This window comes from Silene latifolia, chromosome 9, assembly GCF_048544455.1.
Source record: "Silene latifolia isolate original U9 population chromosome 9, ASM4854445v1, whole genome shotgun sequence".
NCBI lineage: Eukaryota > Viridiplantae > Streptophyta > Magnoliopsida > Caryophyllales > Caryophyllaceae > Silene > Silene latifolia.
The window spans coordinates 196450578-196475783 of NC_133534.1; positions in this window are offsets into that span (position 1 = coordinate 196450578).

Genomic DNA, 25206 nt, shown 5'->3' on the forward strand with positions numbered 1-25206 from the left:
CTAGAAAGACAGCTTCACAAGCCACGAACACTTTGTTCTCCTTACTATTGTAGAAGTAATATCCACAAGTTTCCTTAGGGTATCCTACAAAAATACATTTGTCAGAACGAGGTGTAAGCTTATCGTTAGACTTGCTCTTGACATAAGCATCACAAGCCCATACTTTCATGTATCGCAAATTCGGGACCTTCCCTTTCTATATCTCATATGGAGTTTTGTCAGTTGCTTTAGTAGGACTTTGATTAAGTGAGCGTATAGCAGATGTAATGGCAAATCCCCAAAATGACTTAGGTAACTCGATTTGACTCAACAGTGATCGTACCATATCTAATAAAGTTCGATTCCTCTTTTCAGCCATATCATTCAACTGTGGTGTGCCAGGAGGAGTTAACTGAGATACAAAACCACAATCTTTAAGGTGATCTCTAAAGTCATTGCTTAAATACTCCCCACCACGATCTGATCGTAATGCCTTAATCTTCTTATTTAATTGGTTTTCTACTTCATTCAGAAACACTTTAAACTTGTCAAAAGCTTCACTTTTATACCTCATTAAGTAGATATACCCATATCTACTCATGTCATCGGTAAAAGTAATGAAATAGTCATAATTACATTGATACGGTCGTTTCTGTACCAAAAATAAATACCCAAGTACTACTAACAGAAGTCAGCGGTAAGTAGGGTCGATCTCCACAGGGAGGCGGTTTACTATCTACTTGTCTATTCTATCTGTCTAATGTCACAAGGCTGGGGTTTTGATTGATTTGAACTAAACTAATTAGATTAAGGCAAGAGAGAGAGAGAATAAGAGAAATTAACAGTAAGAGAAAGGAAATATGCTAGGAGTCGGTCTACCGTGGCAGCTACACTATCGGGTCGACTGAGTCGATTAGGTTATTGATAAGAAGAGCGAGGTCGTCACCTTTCGGTCCTTAAACCTACGATTATACCCTTTCGGTCTCTAATCGCCCTAGGGTCTCCTAACTTAGCTTTCGCCCTAATTAGGTATCACCTATTGTAATTAAGCAAGCCTTCCCTTCCAATCTTTCGATCCAGGTCGGGGGTAATTAAATAAATGGTCTCCTGCATGCATACATTCAACCTAATAACAATTATATTGCCTAATACAATTCTTGTCGCAAAACTAATCTAGTCAAGTCGATCCTAACATATTGCTACCACGGCTTCCCTAAACCTAACATATTAAAGGAACTTAGCTAGACATAATGAAATAAGCAAGAACAAGAAATAAAGAAGAAGTAATAAACATTGAATAAGAAGAGAAAAGGGAGAGAAAGAATTACTGAAATAGATCCGGAATTGATATAGGAACAAAGTAACAGCAGCCAAAGTAACGTAACAGAAGTGTCAGGGAGAAAAAAGAGAGTTTACAATGACGTACTTGTTAGTCATTTAGACCGTATTAATACTCATCTTATGATATTAAAATAACAAATTAATTAAAAATGGTCTAAATCTACATGCATGCAAATAAAAGTATAAAAGAATGGTTTTAAACCATCTTAAGACTAAAAATCCTTACAATGGTTTAAGGCAATTAAGGGCACTACAAATGTCTCCTACCTTTATAGTTCTTGAGCTATTTGAATGTGGACGATCCTCCAAATACACCAAAATTACCAAAATAGATAATCTCCTAAGGTGGCACCCAAGATTAACCAAAAAATCCTAATAATTACTAACTAGATAATTAGTAGGATAACCTTGTATACTATGTAATATTATTACACTAATAATATTAGTTTATGTATATTATAGTTTTGTGAATTATTTTTGATGATGATCAACAATTTGATCAAGTTTTTGATGAGAAAATATGAAGAAAATAAGGTTTTTTTTCTTTCTCTTTTTCTCTTCAATATGGAACGACCAAGGGTCTATTTTGAGGATTTTTTTGGTCTCTAAAATCATCTTAATGAGTGTAAATAGTGGGGTATTTATAGAGAACAAAATGTAAAGAAATGAGTTAAACATTTCTTAGTGGGTAATGCCACATGTAATAACACTTATCTTATACAAGTGTCAACCCACATGTAATATTTTGGTCCATTTCGATTTCCGACGTTTGTCCCACAAATGCTTAAAAGTCTTATATTTAATTATTTAACAGTTAAATAATACAAATTAACCAGTAATGATTACTTAACTATTAAGTAATCATGAGACCATTTTATCAACATATATTGTGTCAATACTACCCCATTTAGCTAATTTTACAACCTCTTGTAAATTAAAATAGCTAATTATCTTTACTTTAAAACTTATACATATATCGTATAAATTTAATTAATTAACAATTAATTAATAAATTCTAATTTATATTTATTAATTAATGATCACATAATTAAATAATAAATCCTCTTGGCCCGAGTTCGTAACCCGTCATCAAATAATACATTCACACGACTTATTAAAAGTCAATTAATACAAGGAATTAATTATATCGTATCTCATACAAATAATTAATTTATCCAATTTGGGCATCATCCTATAGGTGTGACCTAAAGGGATCAGCTGATCACCGCCGTCACACGACAGTAATGTCAAACTCTAGTCAGCCAATCATTACCGATTAACGATGACCAGCTGACAAATAAATAAATAAATCCCTGATATTCCTTTTACGAGATTTACTATGTAAACGCACTTATTGTGGAGGACACTACTCCAACAATCTCCCACTTGTCCGACACAATTGTGCGTTACCAATTCTCTTGTCCAATAATATCTCCCACTCAATGCAAGATGTCTTTCAGGTTGTTCTTGCACGTGATCATATCCTAAAGTGGTTTCCTCGATCAGGAGAATGACTGTCTGACCGGATAATCTACTATAGATCGAATCCGAGCGTGGCGACGCATTCACAGTCATCTCTCCTCGAGTGGCCTTGAGATAAAATATGACTTAAAAGGACAATCCTGTTGAAATATTTTCTTCATTCGATACAGATCACAATGACCCAGTAAATGCTCATCGGCCTCCTTTTACGGTGCGACCTAGAACAAAACCCAAAACCACCGGAAAACCGTACCAACTCAGACAAATAGTCACCAGTCTAAAGAATTGACTCGAAGGAATAAATAGAAATCCTCGCCACGACCAAGCAACAAAAGGACTCTATAAACGGTCATTGTCCGACAAATTGTCTCACAATATGCTTATGTAATGGACCAGTCATCACTATGAGCATATGACAGTCGAACCTGTCATCTATCGCCTTACAATCTAGTCACTCCAAGACGTCACCTCATTAAGTAACTAGGGACAAAATACAATGTTAATCCAGTTCACTTAATAGGGTTCGACATTGTCTTTACAACCTATTTGGAGAAAACAAAGTATATATATTCAGACATAAAACTGAATATAACGATAAATGCAACTTATCATATATGAAATAATAAATACAATATTTGATTATTACATATCATATAATTTACAACAGTTCTGGCATTCGTCTCAACCCCATCGAAACTACATGACTATCATGTTTAGCTTGAGACAAAGGTTTGGTTAAAGGATCAGCGATGTTGTCAGCTGTCCCAACCTTACAAACTGTAATTTCTTTCCTTTCGATTAAATCTCTAATTACATGAAATTTCCTAAGTACATGTCTAGACTTGTTACTAGACTTGGGCTCTTTTGCTTGAAAAATTGCCTAATCCAAACAGCTTCCTTTGCAGCTTCAGAGGCCGCAATGTACTCAGCTTCCATCGTAGAATCAGCAGTCACAGACTCATTGAAACTTCTCCAGCAAACCGCCCCTTCGTTCAACAAAAAGACAAAACCAGCCTGGGATTTCAAATCATCCCTATCGGTTTGGAAACTAGCATCCGTATAACCTCTTATACGTAATTCAGATTCTCCTCCAAACACTAAGAATGAATCTTTAGTCCTTCTCATGTACTTCAGAATATTCTTGACGGCTATCCAGTGACTCTCACTTGGAGTTTTCTGAAAACGACTCGTCATACTCAAAGTATACGAGACGTCAGGACGAGAACACATCATAGCATACATGATCGATCCAACAGCGGAAGCATAGGGAATCGATTTCATGCGTTCAATATCCTTAGGCTCAGTAGAAATCTGTGACTTACTCAAAGTGATCCCACTACCCATAGGTAGAAAACCTCTCTTGGAGTTTTTCATATTGAATCAGTCAAGAATCTTATCGATATATGCTTCTTGACTCAATGCTAATATCCTTTTGGGTCTATCTCTATAGATCCGGATACCCAAGATGCGCTGAGCTTCTCCCAAATCTTTCATTTGGAAGTGATTTCCCAATCACTTCTTAACAGAGGCAAGCATATCGACATCATTCCCAATGAGTAATATGTCGTCCACATAAAGAAGTAAGAAAACAACTTTACTCCCACTAAACTTCATGTATAAACATGGTTCCTCAACACTTCGAGAAAAACCATTCTGTTTAATAACATGATCAAAACGATGATTCCAACTCATTCATGCTTGTTTAAGACCATAAATGGATCTCTTAAATTTGCATACTTTGTTAGGATTTTTAGGATCCACAAAACCCTCAGGTTGTGTCATGAACACTTCCTCTTCCAGAAACCCGTTCAGGAAAGAGGTTTTGACATCTATTTGCCATATCTCATAATCATGAAATGCAGCAATCGCTAACATTATCCGAACAGATCTAAGCATAGAAACTGGTGCAAAAGTTTCATCATAGTGTAAACCATGAACCTGAGTGAAACCTTTTGCAACCAATCTATCTTTGTAGACATATTTATGTCCATCCATGCCGATTTTAATCTTGAATATCCACTTACACTGAAGAGGTCGAACATCTTTAGGTAAGTCAACCAGGTCCCATACCTGATTATCGTACATGGAATCCATTTCGGATTGCATGGCCTCGAGCCATAGCTTAGAGTCAGAACTCATAATAGCTGCTTTATAGGTCTTGGGTTCATCACTTTCTAAAAGTAAAACTTCATAGTCACCATCTTCCTCGATAATACCATGGTATCTATCAGGCTGGCGACTAACCCTTTTTGATCTCCTAGGTTAAGAAGGAACAATAACCGATTCAGACGTAGAAGGAACATCTTCCTGTATTGTCATATCAGTTTGTGGCTCTTGAACTTTGTCAAGTTCAAATTTTTTCCCACTCTGTCTTCTAGAAATAAACTCTTTTTCTAGAAAGACAGCTTCACGAGCCACAAACACTTTGTTCTCGTTACTATTGTAGAAGTAATATCCACAAGTTTCCTTAGGGTAGCCTACAAAAATACACTTTTCAGAACGAGGTGCAAGCTTATCATCATACTTGCTCTTGACATAAGCATCACAACCCCATACTTTCATGTATCGCAGATTCGGGACTTTTCCTTTCCATATCTCATATGGAGTTTTGTTAGTTGCTTTAGTGGGACTTTTATTAAGTGATTGTACAGCAGATAAAATGGCAAAACCCCAGAATGACTTAGTTAAATCTGTTTGACTCATCATCGATCGAACCATATCTAATAAAGTTTGATTCCTCCTTTCAGCCACACCATTTAATTGTGGTGTGCCAGGAGAAGTTAACTGAGATACAATACCGCAGTTTTTAAGGTGATCTTTAAATTCATTGCTTAAATATTCCCTACCACGATCTGATCGTAATGCTTTAATCTTCTTATTTAATTGGTTTTCTACTTCATTCTGAAACTCTTTGAACTTATCAAAAGCTTCACTTTTATACCTCATTAAGTAGATATACCCATATCTACTCATGTCATCGGTAAAAGTAATGAAATAGTCATAATTACCTCTAGCAGTGACTGTCATTGAACCACACACATCAGTGTGTTTTAAACCCAATAACTCACTAGCTCGAGATCCTTTTCCTAGAAAAGGTGAACGAGTCATCTTGCCAAGAAGACAAGATTCACATGTACCAAATGATTCGAAATCAAAAGGTTTAATTACACCAGTCGACACTAGTCTTTTAATGCGCTTCTCGTTGATGTGTCCTAATCGACAATGCCATAAATAAGATAGATCAGGATCACCTATTTTAAGTCTTTTATTATCTAAATCATAAACATCGTTGCAAGTATCTAGAATATAAATACCATTGATTGAAATAGCTTGACTATATACAATCCCATTAAGGGAAAAAGTACAACACTTGTCTTTAATTACAAAGGAAAACCCTTCTGTGTCTAACACAGATACGGATATTATATTTCTAGATAGCGTTTGTACAAAATAACAATTATTAAGATGTAACTCCAACCCCGAAGCTAAACTAAGTACATAAGTTCCTACTGAGACGACAGCTACTTTAGACCCGTTTCCCATTCGGAGATCGACATCACCCTTGTTTAGCTTTCTTATGCATTTTAGGCCCTGCAAATGATTACACAAGTGAGAACCACAACCAGTATCTAATACCCAAGTTGTATTCGAAGCATAATTTATGTCTATCATAAAAGATTCGGTTGAAAAATTACATGTCGGCTTCACAATGCCAGCTTTTATGTAATCCAGGTACTTTGTACAATTACGTCTCCAATGTCCCTTGTTATTACAATAATTACAAGTATCTTTAAGAGGATGACCCTTTATAGGTTTTGGCTTGGTAGAGCAATTTGCAATTGCTTTACCTTTGCCCTCCACCTGAACGGGCTTCTTACCTGCGTTCCTCTTAAATTGCTTCTTCCCCTTCACGTTAATCGCAAGCACATCTTTCCTTGTACTCCTACTCAATCCCATGTCCTTCTCTGCTTGCACAAGTAGAGAATGGAGCTCATGTAAACTCTTTTTCATGTTCGTCATAATGTAATTTACCCTAAATTGGGTAAATCCCATGACGTGCGAGAGAGAGTGGAGCACTCGGTCCACCACAAGTTCGTCGGGGATTTTACATCCCAACCCCTCTAAAGTTTCCACGTACTCAATCATTTTAAGTACGTGTGAACTTACAAGTTGACCATCTTTGAGGTTAGCCTCAAAGAAACGAACTGCAGTGTCAAATTGAATTATTCTCTGTGAAGGAAATGTAGATTCATATACATACTAACATACTCTTATATGTCAAAATTAATTTGTCATAAAATTAAATGTGGATTTTATGCATGCAAACAATATAATAAAAGAGAAGAAATCATATCCTTACATTGAAATTTCGGTTCAAATGGGCACAAAAGAAATCTCCTTTTCTTTTGTTCTTGAGCTTTCCAAATGGAAGAACAAGGATTTAAGTGTAGAATCCCTCCCAAAAGCATATACCCAAGGAATACATCTTAAAGACTAAAATAATATGATCTAGTATTAAGATTAGTCTTACTTAAAAATTTGACACAAAATATTATTGTTCTCTCATATATTTCGGTTGAGAGAGAATGATTTTTGAGATTTTTATTTCTCTAGAGTTTCCACACAAGATAGAGAGAAAGCCATTTCTTACACTAGAAATGTTATGTATGAATTGTGAATGAATAATGATCAAAAAGAAAAACTCTTCTTCTTTCCTTAGGGTGGCCGAAATTATGGCCTTGGGTAGCATGCCCAATGCCTTTAGTTTTGCTCTTCTCAAAAGCTTAGGCTTGCAAGGCTAGAGATGAGGCTTTAATAATTATGTTTTCTCACATTAAAATAATCAACATAATTATTCCACTAAATCTCCTTCTAATTTTGGGTACATACAAGATAAAATGGAAGGTCCATTTTATTTTGTCATTTGTCAAATTTGTCACATGTAACATGTTACATGACATGTTACGACGCAATGTATTTTTATCATATTAAAAATCAACATACTCATAAAATATGTCATTTACAAAATTGACTAGTAATTCGTAATTACTTGTACCAAAAATGTTTCCAAATTATAAACTACAACATTCTGTATTTATAATAATTTATTCATCCGTTTCAATTGTTTCTGTAAACAATAATTTCATCCAAGTAATAAAATAGTTCGATTACTTAGACCGTGTCTTATTTAATCATATTTACAATAAGATACGTAAATTTTACTCACAAAATCATCCGTCAATTTTAAGCAATTTAATTAACTCGTATCGGTATACGATTAATTAAATAATCAATTAAGAGTATTTCCCTATAGGTATGACCTAAGGGGATCAATCGATCACCACTGCCGCACGACAAGTAATGTCAAACTCTAGTCACCAATCATTACCGATATGTGTGGACAAGTTGATTGTAAAATATTACATCCCACATGTATTCTTAAAATGAGATTTAATAATGATATTTAAATCATTTGATCGCACTATTGTTGAGGACACATTTCCCAACAATCTCCCACTTGTCCTCGACAAGTGTGCGTCACCAATTCTCTTGTCCTATTACTATCTCCCACTCAATGCAAGGTGTCTTTCAGGTCGTACTTGCAAGTGATCATATCGAGAGTGGTTTCCTCGATCGGAGAATAACTGATTGACCGGATTTATCTATCATAGATACATTCCGAGCGTGGCCACGCATTTCAAGTTCATTACTCCTCGAGTGGCCCTGAGATATTGTTATAACCCTGACAAGGGGGTGGACAATTCCTATCTCACTTATTCCCTTCGACTAGCCACAGCCATCATAACCCAAAATATGCCCATTTGACCCCATTTACGAAGGTCGTAGTAACACAAATCAAAGTTAATCTGAAACTGTGCCATCTTAGGTGAATAGTCTTTAGTCAAAAGAATCGACTCATTTGAATACTATAGTAGCTCTCGCCACGACCAGGCTATATAAATTGCCAGAACTCTATAAGCGGTCATAAGGCCCGACAAAATGTTCCTAACAGTCTGCCTATGTGATCGACTAGTCATCTCACATGACTCTATGGCACTTGAACTTGCCATCAATCGCATCACACTCTAGTTACTTCGAGACGTCACCTCATACAAGTAACTATGGGCAAATACAATGTTAATCGGTGTTCACTTTAACGGGGTTCAATTGTCTCCACAACCCGTTTGGATGTAACAAAGTATAATAAAAGAGTTTTAAAATAAAACTCGAACGACAAATGCGATTATCACACATGAATAGTCAATGCCTGATTACTATTTCATATTCTATAATCTAATTTGATCTTGTACGTAGTTGTTCATTTCAATTCAAATGACATGACTCATCATGTTTAGCCTTTGAGAAGGCTTTGGTTAGTAGGTTTTATCAACTTCTTGTACCTTACTCAACCTTACTACATACTCGTTTCCCTTTGTAATGTATACATTTGCATTACAAAACTTTCTGAGTACGTGTCGAGATCCAATCAAGACATAGGCCCTCTAGCCTAAGAATAGCTCCCACTGTTTTCACAGTGTGCGGGACTCATCCTTCTTGCACATCTCATGATCACAAGTGTACTCAATTTCCGTTATAAATATCACTCATTGTTCTTTATTGCTTAGAACGATTCTAGAAAATCTACTTCTTAATTAACATTGCCACAATGGTATCTTAACCATCCTAATGTGTTTTGATTATGGTTTTGTCGGAAACCATGCGCAATCTCAATTGTCCATTGTCACTTGTGTAACACCCTTACACAACATTGCATCATAAACACTTTGCTTTACTTCCTTAATGCTTCTGCAAGCACTTAAGGGTAATCTTTACAGCTTACTTGGTAAAGATTACTTAAATTCGATTTTTGAAAACAATTCATCATACTCAAAGCATATGAAGTGTTATACATCATTTCTTTTTAATTGATTCGGCAGCGGAAGCAAATGAAATCAATCAAATATGTTCAATTTAATTGAACTAGTCATGAATCTTATCAACATAAGACTTCTTACTGACGCTAATATCATGTGGATTTATCTTCATAAATCCGGATATTCAAGATGTATTATAATACTCCAAAAGTCTTAAATCATTCTCAATGATCAATATGTCATCCACATATCGGACTAATTAAAACTTCCGTAACTCCCACTAAACTCCATGTATAAACACAACTTCTCGACTTATCGAGAAACGTTTTATAACATGATCAAATCATTGATTCCAACTCATTGATGTCCTACTTAAGATTCTCTCTTAAGTTTCACATAATCTTAGGATTGCAAGAATCTACAAAACTCAAGACATGTATTGAATACATTCATTCTTTTGAAGAAGCGGGTTTTAGATTCACTTGCTACGTATTTCATAATAATGAAACACAATCCCTAAGAAGATCCAAATAGACTTAAGCATTTCAACTGGTGCAAAACCCTTTGCAAACAATCAAACCTTGAAATTTCTCTTTATTAGTGCAAAAACCCTTTGTCACTAATCAAGCCCTTTTGTTTCGGATTTTCATGGCTCTAAGCCTTGTATTGAGTTGTGACTTAAACATTCTTATGTAACTCATATGTTCATTACTTTCTAGAAGCAATCAACTTGAATCAAACAATTTCTTTTGTAAGTTATAAGCTCTTTACTTTCTTCAAAGTAGCATGAATTCATCATTTTTAACAAGTGACGAATTTAACCTCCTAGGTTTTAAAGAAACAATATTTTACACAAAACGTCTCATGTAGCCAAGAAAGACCAGTTTCTTGCGATATAACATTCTTTGTGGCTCTTGAATAATTTTCTCCCACTCTGTCTTCCAGAAATAAACTTGTATTTTAGAAAGACAGCTTCACGAGCCACAAACCCGGTGTACTCGTGATAATTGAAAAAGGGAAAAATGAGCATTTGTTTCTTGTGAAAACTTACAACCATGGTACTCTTACCATTTCATATCTCATATGATTCGATTTAGTGGAAAAATAATTTAGACAAAAATGATAAAATCCCCAAAAGGATTCAAGTGACTCAAAGTAACTTGATCGAAGTTCAAACCATATTGAATAGCATTTGAATTCTTATCTAATCACACATTATTCCATGATGCGTGCTAAGAGAGATTAACTTGTGATACTATATCACATTTCCTTTGGCTTATATCAAAGCCTTCACTTTGATAATCCCATCACGACTAAATCGTGATTCCTTGAACTTTTGAACTTCTTCAAAGATTTCTCTATTTACCTTATTAAGTGAACACACTAGTGTCAACTTAAATCGTTGGTAAAAGAAAATGATCAACCTATTTTGGATCAATGATTTACAACCTCGATCTCCTTTTCAACCAAAAGGCACGAGTCATCTTGCTTTGAATACAAGATACGCATATACCATTAACGATCTAATGGTTTCAAGAGTACTTGATAACTCTTTGCGTTCATCATTCCAAAATTTAAGGTTTAATCTTGGGTTACCAATTTGAATCTTACATCATCTACATGATATATCACTCTAGTTTGGTTTAGAATATAATCACCTTGATAATGGGCTAGCCATTTATCAAATCGTGGTGTATAGGGTCACAAAAGTGAAAACCTCTTTTGTCTCTTAACAAGTTTATATTCTTATTTAGAGTTTATGCACTTAATAGTCACAATTAAGTACCACTTTAAATCCAAAAACTAGATTGAGTACACAATTACTCTATCTCTCGACTTCATTGTTGCTAGTCGTCATATTCTAATCATCCTATGTATCAAGTAGAATGATGAAAACCTCCACTGGTTTCTAATATTGACGAAGTGGTACTAGCAAAATTTATGTTTAATCAAATAAACATTTAAAGAAGAAGGTCCCATTAGATGTCCCACAACTAACTTGTTGATTCTTCAATAATTTGGGGCAGTTTCCTTTCTTGTGTCCAACATTTAAGACAATGGAAACTTTATTGGTCGGGATTGATAGGTTTAGTATCGTCATTCCTCAATGACTTTACTTTCAACATTACCTTGTATCAATTCCATTATTATCTTTACTTCTTGAACCTCGTCCTCATCTTAACGGTTTAAGAGAATGCTCCCACTTATTTCAATGAGTCTTTGCTTTGAGAAGCAAAATTGAATTCACGAAGATCACTCTTCATTTGTTCGTTTTAGTCTTAAAACTTTCATTGAAGTGGTTGCGTTATTTTGGTCAATTACGAATTCTTGACAAAACTAATTACCAAAACAATTTATCGCTTCAAGGTACTTAATTCAATTAAGCATATGAAAAATAATCCATTGTAAGTAGATGTGTTAGTCAAGAATCAAAAACCTGTTTGATAATGAATAACTTCAATCTATACTCTTTACAAGAGATCCTTGGCAATGGTTCATATGAGGTTCTAGAAGCAAATTCATATTTGTCTTTAGTTACGATGTTTTAATGGAGATTTGAGTCAAAATCGAAATGATATCGTATATGAATTGTGGTAAAGAAATAGAACAATATAAAAACGGAATAGTGAAAACCAAACATTTATCGTTATATTAATACTTGTAAATAACAAGTATAGCATTTACATAGTGACCTCTACCCAACTATGATAAATGATTCCAAGACCCAAATTCATATTAACCTAGGGCACGGTGTGCCGAATTACCCTTTATTAACATAACTCGGTGGATTAACCTTTTAATCGATTCTACTTTTAGAACTCTTGGTCGTTGATGTTTACATTAATATTCATCTCTAGCCCGAAACACATCCGGAAATCGTCGTGAATACTTTCGTTGAGTACAACCCAAATTTCGAATAAATGTGTCCATAATCCAAACTCGTATCAATTTAGGGCACGGTGTGCCGAAATACCCCTTATTAACATGAATTCGGTGGATTAACATTCATCACCCACTTCCCCTACGTAACAAGGTTTGTACCCCGGGGTAGCCGAGTGCACTCCCTCGCGAAATAGGTTTTCATGGTTTCTACTATTTGGTAAGGCTATGTCTCAATTGTTTGTTTTAGCGAGAGGTCATGTCAATTTATTATCTATCACGTTTTAAGTGAACTAAAGCGGTGAACTACGATAATTCGAATTGACACGGTCGATAAACTCGATAAAAAAAAAAAGGATGCATGTTAAGTTATGGCGATTTAGCGATGCATGTGACATAAAATAAAATGCAAGCATAAAATAAATAAATCCTAGTATGGCCTTTCCTAAAATAGAAAAACTATTTGTCTATTACATATTCGGAAACAAACTCCATTGGTCCCTTGAACTTCGGTTGTGGCCCGCATCTCGAGGTAACACCGTCTTTATGTATCGCCATTCTTGAAGAAATCCGTCTTTGAGAACTCCGGAATGAATAAAATTACATAATAAATTACATAATTTCCTATTATACATTTGTAACTAAAATAAAATAAATCTATTAAATTACAAAATGGTGATACGAGATCACAATAAAATTACAACCGAATCGATATTCCCATACATTTCGGGAAATACCAATTAAAATCTAAGGCCATACTAAGTAAAATTACATAATTCAAAATTACATAAATTAAAATTATGACAATCATAAAGGAAAAATGCAGCATTATAATATGTATGAACATGCTCAATTTTATGCTAAATCGCCTTTTAATTAGCCAATATCGTATATTACTCGGTTTTTACGGATTTGCGTGATTTCAACATTTTATAATCACAAAAATACATAAACTCATATTTATGCATAAGTTAATTACCCTAACCTCTTAGGACTCAAATATAGTCTTCACTAATAATTTGACCATAATTAACCCATATTTTATAAAATTGTTCATAAATGGACTAAAAATTACAAAAATAAGCTATTAAACTTCAAATAAACCACAAAATTTCAAATAAATTCAAAATTCAAAATTTAAATTCATGAACATTCTGGAAAATTACCATGACACTCATAATGTTCAAAATCTTAGGTTAAAAATTTCGAAATTTTCCCGGAAAAACAATGTTGCGGTTTATCGATTTTTAATAAAATAATCATAAAAAACATGGAAAAATTATTTTCATTAACTTTTCAATTTTAGATCTGAAAAATATAATAAAATGCAACATTAGACGTTTTTCCTAAGTCATAGATTATGTTTTATTAATTTTTCACTAATAATGTCACTATTTATGATATTTTTCTTCAAAAATCCATAAATCATGCAAAAAGACTTCTTTATAGCCAATTATTTTTCACACATCTTGTAAAATTGCATGTGACAACATATTAATTTTCTATGACCAGATTCGAAATTTAACTCATATTAACCTATTTTTCACTTAAATCCGAATTTAATAACGAAAAAATCATTTTTCGAGCATAACAAGTCCAAAAATTATGAAAATTTACAAGTTATCTCAAAATAATATATGTGACAACATATCCAAAAATCAATGGAAAATTCGAAGTATAGCTAATTTTAGACCAAAAATGACATTTTTACTCATAAAATCACATTTAAATGCCATTATTGTAAATTATGAACAATAAAAATCCGAAAAATTAACCAAAATATCCTAAAACATTTTAGGACCAGAAATATTAACATGCATGGATTAATTTCGTGATATCTCATAATAACACAAATTTTACAAGTTTTATTTGTTATTCTTATAACTCGGAAAAACTTTTAACCGATTTGCATGCAAACAACCGTGGCTCTTGATACCGATTGAAGGAAATGTAGATTCATATACATACTAACATACTCTTATATGTCAAAATTAATTTGTCATAAAATTAAATGTGGATTTTATGCATGCAAACAATATAATAAAAGAGAAGAAATCATATCCTTACATTGAAATTTCGGTTCAAATGGGCACAAAAGAAATCTCCTTTTCTTTTGTTCTTGAGCTTTCCAAATGGAAGAACAAGGATTCAAGTGTAAAATCCCTCCCAAAAGCATATACCCAAGGAATACATCTTAAAGACTAAAATAATATGATCTAGTATTAAGATTAGTCTTACTTAAAAATTTGACACAAAATATTATTGTTCTCTCATATATTTCGGTTGAGAGAGAATGATTTTTGAGATTTTTATTTCTCTAGAGTTTCCACACAAGATAGAGAGAAAGCCATTTCTTACACTAGAAATGTTATGTATGAATTGTGAATGAATAATGATCAAAAAGAAAAACTCTTCTTCTTTCCTTAGGGTGGCCGAAATTATGGCCTTGGGTAGCATGCCCAATGCCTTTAGTTTTTGCTCTTCTCAAAAGCTTAGGCTTGCAAGGCTAGAGATTAGGCTTTAATAATTATGTTTTCTCACATTAAAATAATCAACATAATTATTCCACTAAATCTCCTTCTAATTTTCGGTACATACAAGATAAAATGGAAGGTCCATTTTATTTTGTCATTTGTCAAATTTGTCACATGTAACATGTTACATGACATGTTACGATGCAATGTATTTTTATCATATTAAAAATCAACATACTCATAAAATATGTCATTTACAAAATCGACTAGTAATTCGTAATTATTTGTACCAAAAATGTTTCCAAATTATAAACTACAACATTCTGTATTTATAATAATTTATTCATCCGTTTCAATTGTTTCTGTAAACAATAATTTCATCCAAGTAATAAAATAGTTCGATTACTTAGACCGTGTCTTATTTAATCATATTTACAATAAGATACGTAAATTTTACTCACAAAATCATCCGTCAATTTTAAGCAATTTAATTAACTCGTATCGGTATACGATTAATTAAATAATCAATTAAGAGTATTTCCCTATAGGTATGACCTAAGGGGATCAACTGATTACCACCGTCGCACGACAGTAATGTCAAACTCTAGTCAGCCAATCATTACCGATATGTGTGGACCAGTTGACTGTAAAATATTACATCCTACATGTATTCTTAAAATGAGATTTAATAATGATATTTAAATCATTTGATCGCACTATTGTTGAGGACACATTTCCCAACACTCGGGGCTTGAGAAAACATAGTAGAAAGCCTCGAGAATACTTCATGTGCATCGCGAAACTTGACACATTGCCTTTGTAAAGCAGGATCCATTGAAAAAATCAAAACATTTTTTATTACAGCGGATTCCGTTTGATAATTTGAAAAAGCCTCCCTTACATCGGCATTGGCCCTAGTACTAGGCAAAGGGGGAGAGGGATCGACAAGGTAGCGTAATTTGCCATCACCTGCGGCAGCTAATCGAAGTTGTTCCTGTAATACTCCGTATTTATGAGTCTTTTGGTACTCTATCGAGTAGGCCTTACTCTGTCGAGTAAGGGTAAGTTGCGTTTTAGAAAAGTTTCTGACCTGTTGGGTACTCGATCGAGTAACTGGGATACTCGATCGAGTAAGGGGGTACTCGATCGAGTACCTTGGGTACTCGATCGAGTAGCCGGTTTTACGGGGAGTTTTCTCGGGTTTTGTTAATTATGCGATTAAGATATATAACCTTCCGTCACTATTTCTAAATCACTTTTGCAAAACCTAATTTACTGTTTAGGAGAGAAAGCAAGCAAGTTCACCATCTTAATCGCATTGTTAGCAATTCCTGGAGTTTGGGAGGTCGGTTCTCATCGTTGGTTATACCGTTGAGTTCCTTGCGTCGAGGGTAAGATCTATGTACCCTTTTTATTGTCTTTCCTTTAATTTGGTTAAACCCTAATATAGGGATTTGGGGGTTTTTGAGTAGTATGTGATTTGGTAGCATTTATATGTTGTATGATAGGAGGAGGGTTCATAGAGGAAGCTTTTTGATACGGAGTAGAGAGACCGTCGACGGTGTGCTTTCCAGGTAGGATTTCCTACTCAGTATTAGTCCCATAATGGGATGATTGTTGATGTGTTGAGGTTGATTGTTTGATATAGTAATTGTATTGTGACGGTTGTGATTGTGATTGTGATTGCTGTCTGTGGTTCTCGAGGCGTGTCCTCGGCTGAGTGGGGTCACTTGCGGGAGTGGCTTCACGCCCTAGTTTCGCCTTCTATGGAACCCGCCACAGAAGGGATGTGCACATTAATGGACAGGGTTATCGCTCCCTATGTGGAGCGGGGATTTGGTGGGTACGGCTGCGGTCCCCCACTGGCAGGGCTGGTCCAGTGGACAGTCGGTGATTGAGATTGATGGGATTGGAGTAATTGTGTGTATGTGTGACGGTTAAGTTGTCTGTGTATCTTACTGTTGATATATATATGAGTTGTGTGGTTAGTACTGACCCCGTTTAATGTTTTAAAAACTGTGGTGATCCATTCGGGGGTGGTGAGCAGTTATTGAGCAGGTATGATATGACGCGTATGGGATAGCTAGGATGAGTCATCACGTGGCAGTTAGAAGTCTTCCGCTGTGTCAGACGGTGTTTTATAGCCTTGATAGTTTTAGCAGTAGACCGTCTGAGATTGTTGTATTTCAGTTTATCAGTTTTGGTTTTGATCATGTAATCACTTAAACTATTACTTTTAAATATGTTTCTTTATTGTCTTGTGAATATCATTGCCTCGGGTAACCGAGATGGTAGCTTCCTTATACCTGAGTGGTCCTGGTAAGGCACTTGGAGTATGGGGGTGTTACAAATGGTATCTGTGCGATGATCCTGAAACCTGTAACCAATGAATCTAATGAACCTAGGGAGTCTAATTAAAATGAACTCGGGGTAAAGGTTGTAGGAGCTAATGCAAAGACTTGGGAGACGTCCTAAAGTCGCGAACTCGCCCTACAATTTTGAACCGGTCACCATGGGATATGTGTCGGGATCGTTATGTGCTTATTGTGTGCTGTGTGTATCTATGTAGTAGTATGTTGTATGAATTGATGGATGCATGCATGTGGAGGATGGGGGATCTGAATTGAAAGATGATGATGACGTGAATTGTATGTTGGTTGATTGTAAAGCATGAAAGTATAATGATTGATACATGTAATTTGGCATGTTATAATTATGTAAGGAAAAGTGTTTTGTCTATATATATATAAAGCGATGTGTAAGTATACATGTTGTTGTTGTGTGTTGAGTAAAAGTACAGAAGGTTGGGAGTGTGAATTGAACATGTGCTGGGTGAATATGTTGAACGAATATGGTGGATAAATATGTGGTATGATGGATGAATTAGTGGAAAAAGATGAATCATCGTGGTATGATAACATGGTTCCTGATTAAGCATGTTGTATAATGGAAGTTATTTTTATAATGTTGTTATGCTAGTAACATGTGAATAGGGGAATTGATGTCATGTATTTGTGATTTTGTTTACGAAAAGTGATAGAATAAAAACATGTGGGTAAATCATAATTGGCAAGTTAGATAAATTATGTGCATGATGAATGTTGTTGCTTGGCTTTTGAAAATAGTAACATATGATAATGAATACTGGTTTTATGAGTTTTGGACTGGTTTTGTTTGCTTGGTTGTTGTTTAAGCTGTTTGGAAGTAAAAATAAAATAGTTATGTCGTCTGATTACAGCAAAGTTGTCTTTAAACTGTTATAACTTGAGATGCATAAATGATTTTGATGTGATTCCAATTGGAGGTGATAGCTTGTCCTTTTACGATTCTAACGATAGGTCACACGCCCAAAACGATCAAGAAATGAGTGAGTTATGGCTGTTTTACGAAAACTGGACAGTGCTGAGAAATGCGTAGGTACTCGATCGAGTAGCCTTGGTACTCGATCGAGTAGGGGGTACTCGATCGAGTACGTCAGTTACTCGATCGCGTGGCCCTGGTAATTTGTTTTACGTACTTCTGATCTTCACCTACTCGATCGAGTGACCTGTACTCGATCTAGTGACCCTTGTTTTGGATCATATGCTTATCTTTTGACTTCGTTACATATTATGTTTAATTCAAAGATGTTATTTTACTTCTTTATGCATTGTTTTATATGTATGTTGATCCTGATGCGTAAGTTACCCAATCTTTTGGTGTAGTGAGTGGCACCTGTGGTGAGTAGGAGTTCAGTGGGAGGACATGGGTTATATGTGTTCTGATAGATAGATAAAAAAAAAAAAAAAATTGGTATGGTTTATTGAGACATAGAGCATGTTTTGTGAGATGAGATGAGCGGTATGTTGGTATGTTGAGTAATGTAAAAGTAAGTGAATGTGGGCAAAGGATGATGTGAATCTAAGGAACGTGAGAATAAAAAGATTGGAAGTAAGGATGTGGATAGTGGCAGCTTGAGATGTGTAAAGAATTATGGAGGGAGATGGTTAGGAGTCGTGTGGGTCAAGTATATATGTACTGAAAGTTCGTTTTAAAGGGGTTGAGAAGAGCGGTATATAGTGAACTTTATGGAGACATGTTGCGAGGTGGGTTTGTACGTAGACAGTGAGTGAGTTTGAAAGATTTGGTTTATTAAGAGGTGGAACTACGTGTCATTTCTTTGGGCATTTAACGGTATGAAATAAATTTGGATTTCTAGAGAGGTAAAAAGGAGATGCAATTGTTTGAACAGTGAACGTTGATTTTATGGATAAATTAGTGGCAAGGGTAATTAATGGCATAATAAGAGAATATTTATGGTAAGAAAGAGTGAGATGATATCGATATGAAACAATGGGATTTGAGTTTTGGAGCAATGAAAAGATAATCGGAGCACTAAAGAGTTAGATAGAAGTAATAAGGAGTTGAGCTAGTAATGGTATTGTTGAGTTAAAGAGAAAAGAAGGATAAAAGTAAGTTGAGCAAAATGTTCACCGGAGTTATGTGCCATAAGGTAAGGAATCGTCGAGATGTATGATACTATCAAGAGTAAGTAAGTTAATAGTTATACAGAAGTTTCAGGACGACATGATTAATCATGAGTTTCGAGGAATTAAGGGAGTATGAAGTTGGTGGAGTATTTGCACGATACGAGATTTTTGGTGGAGAGTTAGATGATGATACAATTAAGGATAGTATTGGGAAGAATGTTGAGGTAGTGTTGTTGATGGATTTGATGTTCGTTATTTGGGATGCTAACCACAGATAGGAAAGAAATCGTGATGTTTAGAGATGAGTGTAAGAGGTTTGATGCTCGGACAGCGGAAGTGTTATGGATTGTGACTAGTGGTTAAGGGTAATTTTATATTAGAAAGGTAACAATTCTAAAGAGGTTGATTTTGCAGAGACCAGATTGATAAAGTACGGTTATAAAAGAGTATAAGATGTGGTTATATGAGGCGGTTGTTAGTAGTTGAGTATTAATGGTATGGCTACATTTGGCAGAGGGTGATGGATATGCGAATGGGAGAATATGTTATGAGGTGTATACGAGTTAAGCTCAGGGGAGAGGTAACTTTTGTCAGGTGGTAACTTACGTGATCAGGACTGACCAGTTGGATGTGATTATGGGTCTATGTTATATATAAATGTTTGTGTGAGGTTCTGACCTCACAAGAAGGTGTATGATGTGATAATTATAAAGTTGTTATCTGAATGTTATGTAATACATGTTGGATACGATAGCGTAATGGAATGATGTTTAAAAAGGTAATAATTTGACTGTTTTGGCATGACTAGTTATGCTTGTATATATTCGCGATACATGTTAATCTGTGATATGGTAAGGGGATGATATTCATGAGGTTATCTGTTTAATTCATATAATATGTTGCTTTGTGAATTGGTAAAGTGGATTTGAGTAAGTGTTTCTTGTCCGAGAAGTTATGTTGAGTCAATGCTTATGAGATTGTGTAAGTTGTGATGACTATCAATGTGGTTGTGGTGCCTCGGGTGGTGATCCGGGCACGGTATTTAGTGTTGTGATGCGGGTATTTTCGCACTGCGGTGTGTCTGTTAGTGGCGGTGTTACGATGCCGTCAACGGTTGTGGTGGAGTAGGCAGGATAATTATGATACGAGTTTTCGAAAGTACATACCAGTTATACATAAATTGTTGTTTCGTTTGATGTTGCTTCCGGTGAGTTTCAGTTTGTACAGATAGACAGTTGTTTTGTTTATTGATGTTTCTTACCAGTTAAGTTTTGGTATGAGGGTAGAGTATGATATGAAAGAGAGTTGTATATGTTTTCGTTGTTGTCATGGTATAGTGACATTCTGTTGATGGGACACAGTTGTCAGAAGTTGTTACAGTACTTTTGATCTTGTTTTAAGATGAGGCTTTAGACATAGTCATGGTAAGTGATTGGTGGAACATGTGTTGTATTGATCTGGACGCTGCAGGTGGTTTATAATCCTTTGTTGAGACAGTGAGTGTAGGGTGTTGGGGGAATTAGTGTCATATTAAGTTATGTATGAGTTTTGCGGTAATGAAGGAAAGAACTTGAGGATCTTGTGTGATTGTACGTAACGAGTGTGGATCGTGAGTTATGCCTTTGGGTGATAGGTGCTTTACATAGAGAGGTGTGTTGTTTTGCAGTAATAATGGAGAGTTAGTATGGTGATTTTGCTACGAGCCTTATGGTATAGGTTAGGGGTGTGCAGAGTGATTTGAAGTATGAGAACTGTTGAAGTAAGAGAGCCTTGAGAAATAGGAGTGGTTATGGAAATGAGGTTATAGGCGGTTATCTTTGACATGTGGTGGTGATGAGGATAATGAGATAATATAGCTAAGGATTTAGTATTAGTGAGTTACGAGGACGTAACATTTGTCTTAAGAGGAGCAGGATGCAATAAAAGAGAGTTTCATGGTGGTGCATGTTGTAATATAATTGGAAGTTGAGTGTTAGCATAGCGTAAAGGAGGGATTTGTTTTGTGGATAATGCTTATAAAAGGCCATGGTCGTGCTTGTAGTAGTGTGATGCTTCGGAGTATGAGAATATTTTATATAGTGTTGACAGTTGGAGGATGGTGTTATGAGTCTGAGTAAACTTCGAGGACGAAGTTCCTTTTAAGGGTGGTAGAATGTAACATTCCGTTTGATGTTATTGGTATTTTGATATTGGATTTGCTCTGGATAATATATTACGGAGCTAGTTGGTAGTGTATGGGGTTAGTGTTGAGAGAGATATAATGGAATTGATACGATATCGTGAGCCATGTTGTGGAGGTAGGAATAGTTAGTGGAGTTGGTGTTACGAGTTCATGTTTGGGTTGGAGTTTCGTTTTGAGTTCTTAGTCACGTTGTTGTGTCTTGATCGAGTTAGTATGTTTGTTTTTTTAGAGTATGGGTTGAACTTCGGGGACGAAGTTCTTTTTAAGGAGGGAAGACTGTAATACTCCGTATTTATGAATCTTTTGGTACTCTATCGAGTAGGCCTTACTCTGTCGAGTAAGGGTAAGTTGCATTTTAGAAAAGTTTCTGACCTGTTGGGTACTCGATCGAGTAACTGGGATACTCGATCGAGTAAGGGGGTACTCGATCGAGTACCTTGGGTACTCGATCGAGTAGCCGGTTTTACGGGGAGTTTTCTCGGGTTTTGTTAATTATGCGATTAAGATATATAACCTTCCGTCACTGTTTCTAAATCACTTTTGCAAAACCCAATTTACTGTTTAAGAGAGAAAGCAAGCAAGTTCACCATCTTAATCACATTGTTAGCAATTCCTGGAGTTTGGGAGGTCGGTTCTCATCGTTGGTTATACCGTTGAGTTCCTTGCGTCGAGGGTAAGATCTATGTACCCTTTTTATTGTCTTTCCTTTAATTTGGTTAAACCCTAATATAGGGATTTGGGGGTTTTTGAGTAGTATGTGATTTGGTAGCATTTATATGTTGTATGATAGGAGGAGGGTTCATAGAGGAAGCTTTTGATACAGTGAGAGAGACCGTCGACGAGTGTGCTTTCCAGGTAGGATTTCCTACTCAGTATTAGTCCCATAATGGGATGATTGTTGATGTGTTGAGGTTGATTGTTTGATATAGTAATTGTATTGTGACGGTTGTGATTTTGATTTTGATTGCTGTATGTGGTTCTCGACGCGTGTCCTCGGCTGAGTGGGGTCACTTGCGGGAGTGGCTTCACGCCCTAGTTTCGCCTTCTGTGGAACCCGCCACAGAAGGGATGTGCACATTAGTGGACAGTCGGTGATTGAGATTGATTGGGTTGGAGTAATTGTGTGTATGTGTGAGGGTTAAGCTGTCTGTGTATCTTACTGTTGATATATATATGAGTTGTGTGATTAGTACTGACCCCGTTAAATGTTTTAAAAACTGTGGTGATCCATTCGGGGTGGTGAGCAGTTATTGAGCAGGTATGATATGACGCGTATGGGATAGCTGGGATGAGTCATCACGTGGCAGTTAGAAGTGTTCCGCTGTGTCAGACGGTGTTTTATAGCCTTGATAGTTTTAGCAGTAGACCGTCTGAGATTGTTGTATTTCAGTTTATCAGTTTTGGTTTTGATCATGTAATCACTTAAACTATTACTTTTAAATATGTTTCTTTATTGTCATATGAATATCATTGCCTCGGGTGACCGAGATGGTAGCTTCCTTATACCTGAGTGGTCCTGGTAAGGCACTTGGAGTATGGGGGTGTTACAGTTCCTCCCAATCTTTAAAATTACTACCGTCGGCTTCTAATACATATTTGTCCATAAAAGAACGTAGCCATGAATCTCTAGCTATGGTGGCGGTTTCACTAGTAGAAGTCATCGTGATTACTACAAAGGAAATAAAGGTAAGATTAACATTTATCGTCTAGAAATATTTAACTTGTGAAACTATTTAACTATTCAACATTTTGACTGATTCTACTACTAGAACTCTTGGTTGACGGATTTTCTTAAAATCTATCTTTTAGCCCCAGAAATAAATATGGGCACGGTGGACCGATTCAACCCATATTTATCCCGTTGAGTCCAACCAATTTTCACGTGTAATAACCTTTATTATGTTGGGGTTGGTGTCCTTAACAGTTAGTGCAAGGACTTATAAATCTCTAAAAGGGTCAAAGGGCATACTTTTGGTATTATTATCAGTTGATCCACGTTTATCAATAACGGTTGGCTTGCTAGATAAGTTTGACGTTATTGTCATACAGATGGCGGTGATCAACTGGTCCCTAAAAGTCACACCTATAGGATACGTTTGAGAGATGTGACAGTATGAAAATACAGTCATGTTGATGCCAATTTTGACTAACCAGTTAGTCCGAGTTATTTGACTAATAATAAGTCAAAATGTGATGTTGAGATATGTTATTTAATACAGATTAAATAATAATGGCTAAGGCGAATTAAGCAGTTAATTCGTAAATTGAATATAAGCGTTTTATATTTAATTAAATGTATATTGAATATAATTACAATATCGTCTTTGTCGGACATGTATTAATATTTCAACTAATCCGTATTATTAGTTGATGCTTTAATAACCGATAACCGATGACGATTTATAACAAAACCGCGTCATATACATTTTAGCGATTTACGAACCGGACCATGAGCTAATTCAAAAAGGAAGTGGAAGCCCACTTCCCAAGGCCCCTCTCGGTTTGGCCGAGATTAGGAGAACAAAAGGAGAGCTTCTCCTCTTGCTTAACCTAATCATCATTAGTGAAAAATAATTAGGATTTCAGGGCAATTTTCTCTGAAATTCCTAGATCTCACATCGTAAAACCTCACAAGAGCTTTGTCAATATTGCAAGTCAATTAGAAAGCATTTCTAGCACAAGGGCATAGTCTCAGACGGTCTTGGGTGCAACGATTAGGAGGAAATCTCTGTTGGTTTCTGTTCTTTACGCCGCACTACAAAGGACCCGAGGTTGATTCTTTATCTTTGTCGTTTCTGTTTTGTATTTCGTTTATGACCATATTTCACATGTTAAATTTACGTTATAGTCCTAAATTTAAAGGGTCTTATACGGATATTACCCCTCAAGTGGTATCAGAGCGAGGCCACGTAAATTTTCTTTGTGATTTTTCATAAAACGATTTTGAAACGATTGTATTTGTCTCAAAAACCGTGCCTTGTATACACTAAGAAATTTTTGAAACCGTGACATGTTTTACACGGTTGTTTCATCTTATTTTCGTTTTGTTTTTGTGCATATTGTTGTTTTATACGGAGATTATAACAATATGTCAAGTTTTGTCAGGTTGTAAAATTGTTCTTATGCGTTTTGATCAAAATTACGTTAGTTTTGTTTCGTCGAAACGAGTTTTCACGAGGGTTTTGCATTTCCAGAAACTTTTGTACTCGATCGAGCAAGTTTTTGATCGATCGAGTGGTTTTTCTGTCTAGTTTTTACTCGATCGAGTCCTTTCTGTACTCGATCGACCACTTTCAAAACCCCAATGCTCGATCAAGAAGTCCTCGTACTCGATCGAGCAGATTTGCTGATAAAAGCCCTCGATCGACCTCGATCGTCGATCGAGTACTTTGTTTGGCAACCTCTCGATCGACTAGCGATTGATCGATCGAGCCCTTTGTTCCTCGATCGAGCACTGTGTCCCTGGATCGAGGGATTTTTGTTCGACGACCGAAAATTTATTCTTTTTGCTTTAAATTTTCTTT